The sequence below is a fragment of the Nelusetta ayraudi genome, unplaced genomic scaffold, assembly GCF_046127955.1.
Source record: "Nelusetta ayraudi isolate G7.1 ecotype Tasmania unplaced genomic scaffold, CSIRO-AGI_Nayr_v1 ptg000011l, whole genome shotgun sequence".
Taxonomy (NCBI): domain Eukaryota; kingdom Metazoa; phylum Chordata; class Actinopteri; order Tetraodontiformes; family Monacanthidae; genus Nelusetta; species Nelusetta ayraudi.
Genome location: NW_027466061.1, coordinates 22,617,501 through 22,626,226, shown reverse-complemented (window position 1 = coordinate 22,626,226; position 8,726 = coordinate 22,617,501).

Here is an 8,726-nt window from a genome sequence, read left to right as displayed (position 1 = left end):
AACATGTTTGTGTTTTTCAGCAAATGTCACGTTAGATGGCAAAACTACAACCAAGAGAATTTGCTCCACTGAGGTGAAAGTCAGTCGCCAACATTAGCACAACACTATCACATGCACACAAAAGAAATGAGTTGGCTGATGAAGTATTGTAAATGGTTTATCAGAGCCAGTCGGAGCCATTGAGTCCATTGGTAAATCATAGTAGTAACTGCAACCTGGCAAGCGAGATGGATCTTCTCTGTATCCGAAATTAAATCTTTTAATAGAAGAGGCAAAACTCGGACGATCATTGAACAAATCTATCACGTTGAGGAATAATCCGATTTTTTTTTTTTTTTACTGTTACTGTAGGTTTGACCCATTAACTATACAAAGGTGGACAGAGTCATTGTGAAATCATTGTGACGTCATGAAGTCATCCATTTTTGAAAAACCAAGAGATTGGTTTCACCGTCAGCGCCATCAAGAGTTTACGGTTTGTTCCTTATTTGGATTTGTGAGCGGTACCGGAGGTGAGCAATTACAGCGTGAGTGCATCATCTACCTTAAAGCTCGCCCACCCGCTGATTAGCTGACGACACAAGGCTACTTAACTACAGCTGCTACTGCACTTAGGCCCATTTTTCCCAGATATTACACCAGAGCAGACAAAATGAACATTAAAGCGTATTTAATGTTTTTCTTTTTTTTAAAAGAGCAGTTTGAACTAACAAAATGTGAGATGTGCAATTTGTAATGCACTTTATAAGATATGAATGTAGTGCTCCTTTCCATATGGACAGCCAGCCGTTCTTTGTCTTTTTGCAACCATTTTTGCCGGCCCCCACTGGCCAAACAGTAGAATGCAGGTATTTGCTCTCCTTTTGGAAACCAGAAACTGTCCACCTTTTTATAGCCAATGGTTTGACCAGACATTTGCAGCTCATGGCCCCTTAATGTGACACATGACATTACAAGCATCACTGCCACTGGCGGGATGTTGTGTTTCATTAAATTCTAGCCAAGGCCATCGGGGGGGTGATGTGAAAAAATAATTTCCATTGAGTAAAGTGCCCTTCTTGTTTTTAAGTGAGAATGCCACTCATTGGTGAAAAAAAAAAAACACAGCTACTGCTACTGCTACATCAATCAGGGTAATCTTTTCATCAGCAGCTAGAATTGCTTCCTGTTAACCTTTGTCTTCTTCTGGGACTTTTAAGGGCAGTTTAGTTTAGCCACCAATAAAAGGAAGCTAGATGGTTTATGGAGTCCCATGACTGATGAAAAACACTGTCTCCTGGATGCTAGCAAGATGAATGAGGGAAATTTCAGAACTGAAATCCATAGAGATCCAGCTGCTGTTGCAAGGTTCTGAAAGCAGGTTAATACAGATGAATTCTTTGCATTGAGGGATCAATGCGGCGAGGTCTGGCCGTCAAAGGCCACATCACTAATCTGTATGAGCTCAAAGGCAAACTTTGAGCATTCCTCACTCTGAGGCAGACCACCCAAAAAGACCCCCATGCCTTCAAAACCACACCCCTGCCACCCATATCCCCTCCGCCCATCTGTCTCATGTTACAGGGCATTGCTGGCCTCCAACGGGAAATGTCGCCAAAAAAACGAGGAACTTCAACTTCAAAAGGGGACTAATCTGAAGTAGCCCGAGTTAATCGTGTGCATCTGTTGCACAACTCCAAAGGCTCCTCCTGACCTGCAAACACTAATTCACAGCCCAGCAGGTTTATCCTTTGCAGCGTGATGAAGAAACACCTGCAACACAGATTCTGAGATATGCTGGTTTTCATGACAAACATTCCGATGGGTTTGTACCGTGCTGCACTTGAGAGAAACACACCAAACTTGAAGGCACTGGCTTTAATCTAACACAAAACAAAACGAGCCTCATTGAACACTGAAAACTGTCTTAATGTGCAGATGAACGAGTCACATATTTCATCCAATACAAATTTAGAAGGTTGCCCTCAAAAACCGTTTCAAATCACTGACCCGGAGCTGATTTTCACCTTTTCAGTGTTTAATGTCAAAACTGGGTAGAAAAAAAAACGCTTTGAGAAATCCTCCCACCTGTGTCTCAATGCAGTGCACCATGTCCTCTGTAGACTGCGAAGCCAGAATACTCAACCAATGAATCTTCTGACATACTGGGCTTTGCATAGTTATGATAAAAAGAAAGAGGGGAAATAATGACAAGCACTTTTCAGCTTGCACAGTGAAGCTTGTATACTGATGATGACGATGATGGTGATGATGATGATGATGATCCGCTTGCAAAACCAGAACATATATGCATATAATCATACACACATATGAATTAAAAGCTCTAGTAAAATGATGATTTCATTTATAAATGAGGAAAGGCAGACCTCAAGAGAAAGTGGCTGCATTCCTCTCCTGGGGTCGGAGGCACAGAAACTCCAGCTATCAGGTTTCACTCTGAGCACCACCTTTGCTAGGCAGATAACAGCTCCAGCACCATGTGGCCTGTCCTTGAAGGCTACCCAGAACCACATGTACCCCCCCCCCCCCCCCACACACACACACACACAGAGCAGTTGTTTGAGCGGTGTGATTAGGGGAAAGGCCTAAATCAAAGAAACAGCTCCAGCTGAAAAGAAAGAACGGCCATGCTTGCATCTCTGAGGCAGGAATGCTTCTCATTAGATGGCTGCCTCAAAGTGAACCAGCAACTGCTTTGGACCTGAGAGGGGGATTTGCTTTTCAGAGCCTTATATGGAAAAACTACAACAAAGAGTCCGTTTTTTAAAGTTGCAAAACCAATCTGTGAGTGTTCGCTGAGGTTTAGACCATCCAGCAAGTACTGTAGCTTTTAAGTGATAAGCTCTGGTCAGACACCTTATGAGGTAAAAGGTTTGATTGTCTGTTAACACAAAAAGCTAGTCAGCCTGTCACCTAGCAGCAATAAGTACACACTGAGTCACGTAGAAATAGTGCAGATGCCTTTGCTAAAGTTCTGACACCCATATGAATGAATGTAAAATGGTCTGGTTGGAGGATTTCACAACCTGCTGATCCACTAGCATCTTCATAATTCACTATCCAGTGAGCTGCCGTTGTGAGGAGGAAAATGCCGCTTTGATGTGAAAGGCCAGAGGTCAGCATGAGCAAGCTGTCAGGAGACCATAGAAAGGCAACAGGAACTCAAGTAACCACCAGTTACAGCCAGGATCTGCTTAACGACGTCTATGAACACGTCCAAACCTGAAGTTGCAGTTTTACACAAATAGACTACTGTACTGCTATAATATATAAAATACAGTTCTATACACACACACACACACACACACACACACACACACACACACACATATATACATATATTAATATATATATGAATAGATGGATAGATAGATTAATTGAGAGATTAATATAAATACAGTATATAAAATACTGCAGCTACAAGAGGTACCTTCAAATTTATTAAATTGCCACATACATTTTCTGAAGCTGCTGCAACACCAAAAATCAATTTCTAAGAAGTTGAAAGATAGCAGAGGACAATGTTGCTGGAGGGATCTGCCAGGAAGCAGGCTGACAGATGAGGACAGCTTTATAAAAGAGCTTCCACAACTAGAAAGATCAACATGATTCATCATGACCTGGCTGGCTGTAATTGTAATGGCCGGCCTTTTTCCTGGGACCGGAACGAATCCGTCAGTGTCAGAGGTGAGGAGATAATGTACATTTATCTCTGCGGCGGCTTTTTTTTTTTTCGTCCACCTTAACTCTGAGAGGAAAAACAATTGTGAGAATGTGGCCAGTCATTAAAGGGCTGCTAATAAATCACAGCCGTCTCTCTGTCCCTCCGTATCTGCGACATGATGGATTGGAAACACTCGAGATCACATGTTTGAAGTTCCACAGATATTACATGGTGTTGGCCAACACCTTTGCACGTAGGTATGAGCTGGTGGGGTGGGGGGGGGGGTCTTTGTGTGTGGACGGTGGCCTTGACGGTACACAGGAAGTGGCCTGCACAAACGTGTCCCCTCTCCCAACTTTGATCAGCGTTATCAACTTGGTGAATTATTCACCACTGGAGCCATTTAATCGAGCCGCTTTATTTGACCTTTCAGACGGCTCGTTAAACATCCTGCGGGGGCGTTTTTTTTTTTTAATGGTGAGCCTATGTCCATAGGCTGGGGTGACATTTTCTAATCCACGTAGCTGTTCTGGAGTTTCGCAGACTTAAACTAAAACTTTCTCTCTCCAAAGTAGCCTACACACGTCACTTTTGGCTAAAACATTGTGTTAGTGTTGCTGTTTAGAGTGGAATTGGTCGGCCGAGCCTTCCAGAAGCTTTGATAAAACTATAAGAGCGTTAATACAGACATGTTATTTTTTTCTTCCTCTGTTGTTCTTTAACCTGGAGTCCTGAACCACTGCAGGTAAGTGAAAGTGAAAAAGGGAAAGGTGAATGTGAAATCGTTCCCATTGCTGGTTCATTGTCACTCTACGCCAATGCCTTCTTTCATTGGCTCTTTTGTTGATCTTCAGCTGCGTGTATGTAGCTTTCATTTCTAGAAATAAGTCGCTGCCCTTCAGCACACGGAGCCCCTTTTAGCCCCGTCGCCACCCCACCTGTTCCATACCACATCTATCTTGTGCTGGAACAGCAACTGTTGCCTGGAGTTGAGTTGGAACCCCCCCCCCTGGGATCGGCACACCAACCTACTTTCTACGAGGTGTTTATGGCAGCAGGTTTGATTTTGGGGTATTGAGCCATGTGACTCTCACTGCTCCCACAGTCTGATGTAACACTGGCTTCCTTCTTCCAGGCCAGGCCACCACTAAGCCCTCGTTTGAAATCTTAGATTGTGGGAATACGGAAGAGAAATTGCTACCTCTTGTCCTAAAAATCAAATCCTCTGATTGACGCCGCTCAGATTTACACAACTATCTCGGCTCTGTTTCAGACTTTGGTGGGCTGGCGGATGCCACTTTGAAAACCCAGCAACGCTCCCTTTCAGCCACAACACCGATGTTACGAGCAAACTGCTCAACCGCCATTGCCAAACCACGATGTTGGCTGGGTTGAGCCGAGATAAAGAGTTCGAGACCTTTTGCTCCTGCTGACCACTTGTTGGTTTTTCAGACAGGGCCTCCGCTGTTAACAGAGCGACAGACGACGGCAAACGGAGGATGCCACAGCTGGTGATAACACCAGCCTCTGCGCTGATTTGAGTCATATGTAACAGGATGAAAGCAGATGCATTGAGGTTGAAGTTCAAAGCGGGTATGTGTTGCTTTGATTTTTGGTGACATCTGCGGCCTTAAGTGGTCGACGCTGCCTCGCTCTCACACCATACTTCCTGGCAATTATTTGTCAAGCGGAGACTTAATTTCCTGTGAAGATGATGTGGCTTGACGTTGATGGGAAATGCATGGCTGTGTGGAAAAAACATGTACTCTAATGGTACTTTCTCAGTGTCAGGCCACAAATGAGCATCGTCATTGTAATGTCACGCTTAGGATGTGAGCCAAAACCGCAAACATCGATAAATCAAAGACATACACCACTAATATGGTGGATGACTCCCGATGACAATATGTAACGTGAAAGCTATTATATGTTATTATACATTACACGCACCATTATAGCTGCATTCTTATCTTTATAAAGCCTCTCAGATTCTTTTACATTTTTGCCAGCTAGCAGCGGCTAGCTAGCTAGCTAGGTGTTTGAACTTGAGTCTGTGTTTAATATATTTAAGTTCCGAGTGTGCTTTGACTGCTCTATGATAGCCTACCGTGAAAAAGGTGGAAAGGGTGCAAAATCTCAAATTGTTCGAAAGTTGAAAAAAAAAAAGAGCAAAAAAACAACATATTATGCCGAGTTGTTGTTTTTGTCGGGGCCCAAAAGAAACTAACTGTGACGAAACGAAGTGATGGAATAATCAAATCAAATCAAAACACAACAAAATCAAATCTAACACTTTTTTGATGATAGAGGGAGGAAACCAGGGCACCTGGAAGAAACACAGAAACATAGGGAGAGTCTGTCAACTCCACACGGGAAGATCCTCAAACCCAAAACTGGCATTATGACCTTGGAGCTGACCTTGGGATTCACAGTCAGTTTGTCTTACCGGCTGAGCTATTTGCAGACTATTGTGATATGTCGACTGGTGAATTTATCTTTCTTGCTCAAACTCACAGGGCTTACTGTTCTATGATATTTTAGAATGAAACAGTAAAAGCACACAATTTCAGCAGGTCTTAGAATGATAACGCAAAAGATCATATCAGATATATATGTCTTTTAAAGTCAAAGTGAGAGAGAAGGGCATGAAAATCAAGATCTCATTAGACAGATGGCTCAGGCTGGAGGAAGGATGACAGTGGTGCATGAGGTTGTTGGTTCAATTCTCCACCAACAACTTGGGGTCTTTTGTTTTGTTTTTTATCTGCACCGGAGACGAGACCACAACACAAACATGACAAAATATAAGCTATGTTTTGATTGCAAAATGTCTAAACATTAGATGACAGGATTATTAATGCTGAATCAGGAAACCAATAAGTATTTTAGCCACACCTTCTTTTAATAAGTCACCACTTAAATTTGAGTGAAAATAACAGTGATGACGGTGACACGTCCGAAAACTACACTCGTATGGTATTTATTTTGTCTTTTTTTTTTTTTTTTTTTTCAAAGATCTTTAGGAAACTTGAATAAAAGAAGATTTGGCATTTCACTTGTTTAGAATTTAGAATTTGTCATTTGTAATCTCTTACCAAATGGTAACATGGCAAAACTGGGGCCATTTATGTTGTGCCGGGTGCCTCTTAGACATGTACCACAAGATGAAAACTGAAAAGGATCTCGCAAGTCATTTGATCCACATGTAATCATCAGGGTCTTCATTTTCTCATACTAAACTTTCAGACCACTGCAGGTCTTTGACACCAGTTTGACGACAACAACAAACACTCCTCACCTGAGATGCTGAGGCTGCTGTGGGAGACGACAGACCGTGGTTCTGTCTGGACGCAGTTACAGCGGCCGTTTGGCAAAAGATCAGACTCTTCTGAGGGACTTTTTGAGGCGAACACAATTAGCGTCTCATGTCCTGCAAATAAGTCAAGGCTGTCCTCGCGAGCTCGGCTTCTCGGAACAGTAACTGAAATGCGACATCAGGGGATCGTCAACTCGCTGTGTTTACGCTTCAGGATTAATGCGCTGCTAGAAAGTCAAGTTTTTTTTTTGGTTGTTTTTTTTTTACTGACATACTATTTGCAGCCCTAGCTTTTTAAAGAACAAAACTTAAAGGTCGAGGAAAATTAGATTACTGGTGCCTTGTTTCCTAGATGACTTCCACCTGGTTTGAAATTGTTTACACACCAAGCGATCTGCATGTAAGATGTACTAACAATAACATCTTAGTAAAAAGGGACATCTAATAAAAGTATATTTTGTTCTGCGTGTCTCTGAAATCTGTAAGAGATTCATACAATCAATGTGTCAACTTTTATTTGTAAAGTGCTAAATCACATCCAGAGGCATCTCAAAGTGCTTTGCACAATCAAAGGAGAGTCTCTGTGTCTGTGGGGTATGTAAGGTACTAAAAGAAAAATATTTAAAAAGGAAAATTGTTTTCCCCCACTGAATGTCTTGTAACTGTCTGCATTATTTTAATAGCGCGAGTCTGTGAAGAATCTTATTCAATGATGACATTAAAAAAAGCTTCAGACAAAGACAGAATAGACAAAAATTATAATTTAAAGTCATATGGAGTAATAAATATGTTTCATGCATTGTAGGTGCTTCTGATTTGGCTCCAGTGTTTCTTTATGCAAATTATCCATCCATCTTCTATACCCTCTTCTTCCCGAGCTCAGGGTCACGGGGGTCTGCTGGAGCCTCTCCCAGTTGTCATAGGGTGAAGGCAGGGTGACACCCTGGACAAGTGGCCAGTTCATCGCAGGGCCACATAGACACAGACAACCATTCACACTCACATGCACACCTACGGACAATTTAGAATGTTCAGTTGACCTCACATGCATGTTTTTGGAGTGTGGGAGGAAGCCAGAGAACCCGGAGAGAACCCACGCAGAACCACAGGGAGAACATGCAAACTCCACACAGAAAGGTCCCAGGCCCGGGCCCCGGCATCGAACCCACGACCTTCTTGCTGTGAGGCGGCAGCGCTAACCACTACGCCACCGTGTCGCCCCGATTAAGTTTTTATTTTATTACACAAATATAGTGAGTTGTTCATGCAATGCATGCTTTCGTTGTCCGAAGACTCGGAAGACTCGCTTTCTGTGGCAAAAGCAAATAATCATGAACAGTAAACCATATTTAATTAAGAAATAAATGAATCTATCATTGATTTATTTATATTTCATCAGAGAAAAAATATGTCATAAAGACTGGATGAATTAAAAGGCCGACTGAACGGCTTCTGTGGTGGCCACGGAGATCACATTGCGAGTGCACGAGGTCTTTTTTCAAGCAAATGTCTTGTAGTCTTGTAACCTGCGTCTTGAGCACCAGATTATGGACGATTGCAGGTAACATTTTTTCTCATCAGATTGCAGCTGTTTGCCCTTCTCTCTCAAAATCACTCCATCTCTCTCTCTCTCCCTCTCTCCCTCTCTCTCTCCATCCACTTGCCAGATGTGGCTTCAGAATATAAAAACTTGTGCAGTGTGATCACCTGGGGAATTTCATTAGGGAGAGACCCTCCACGTCTGGA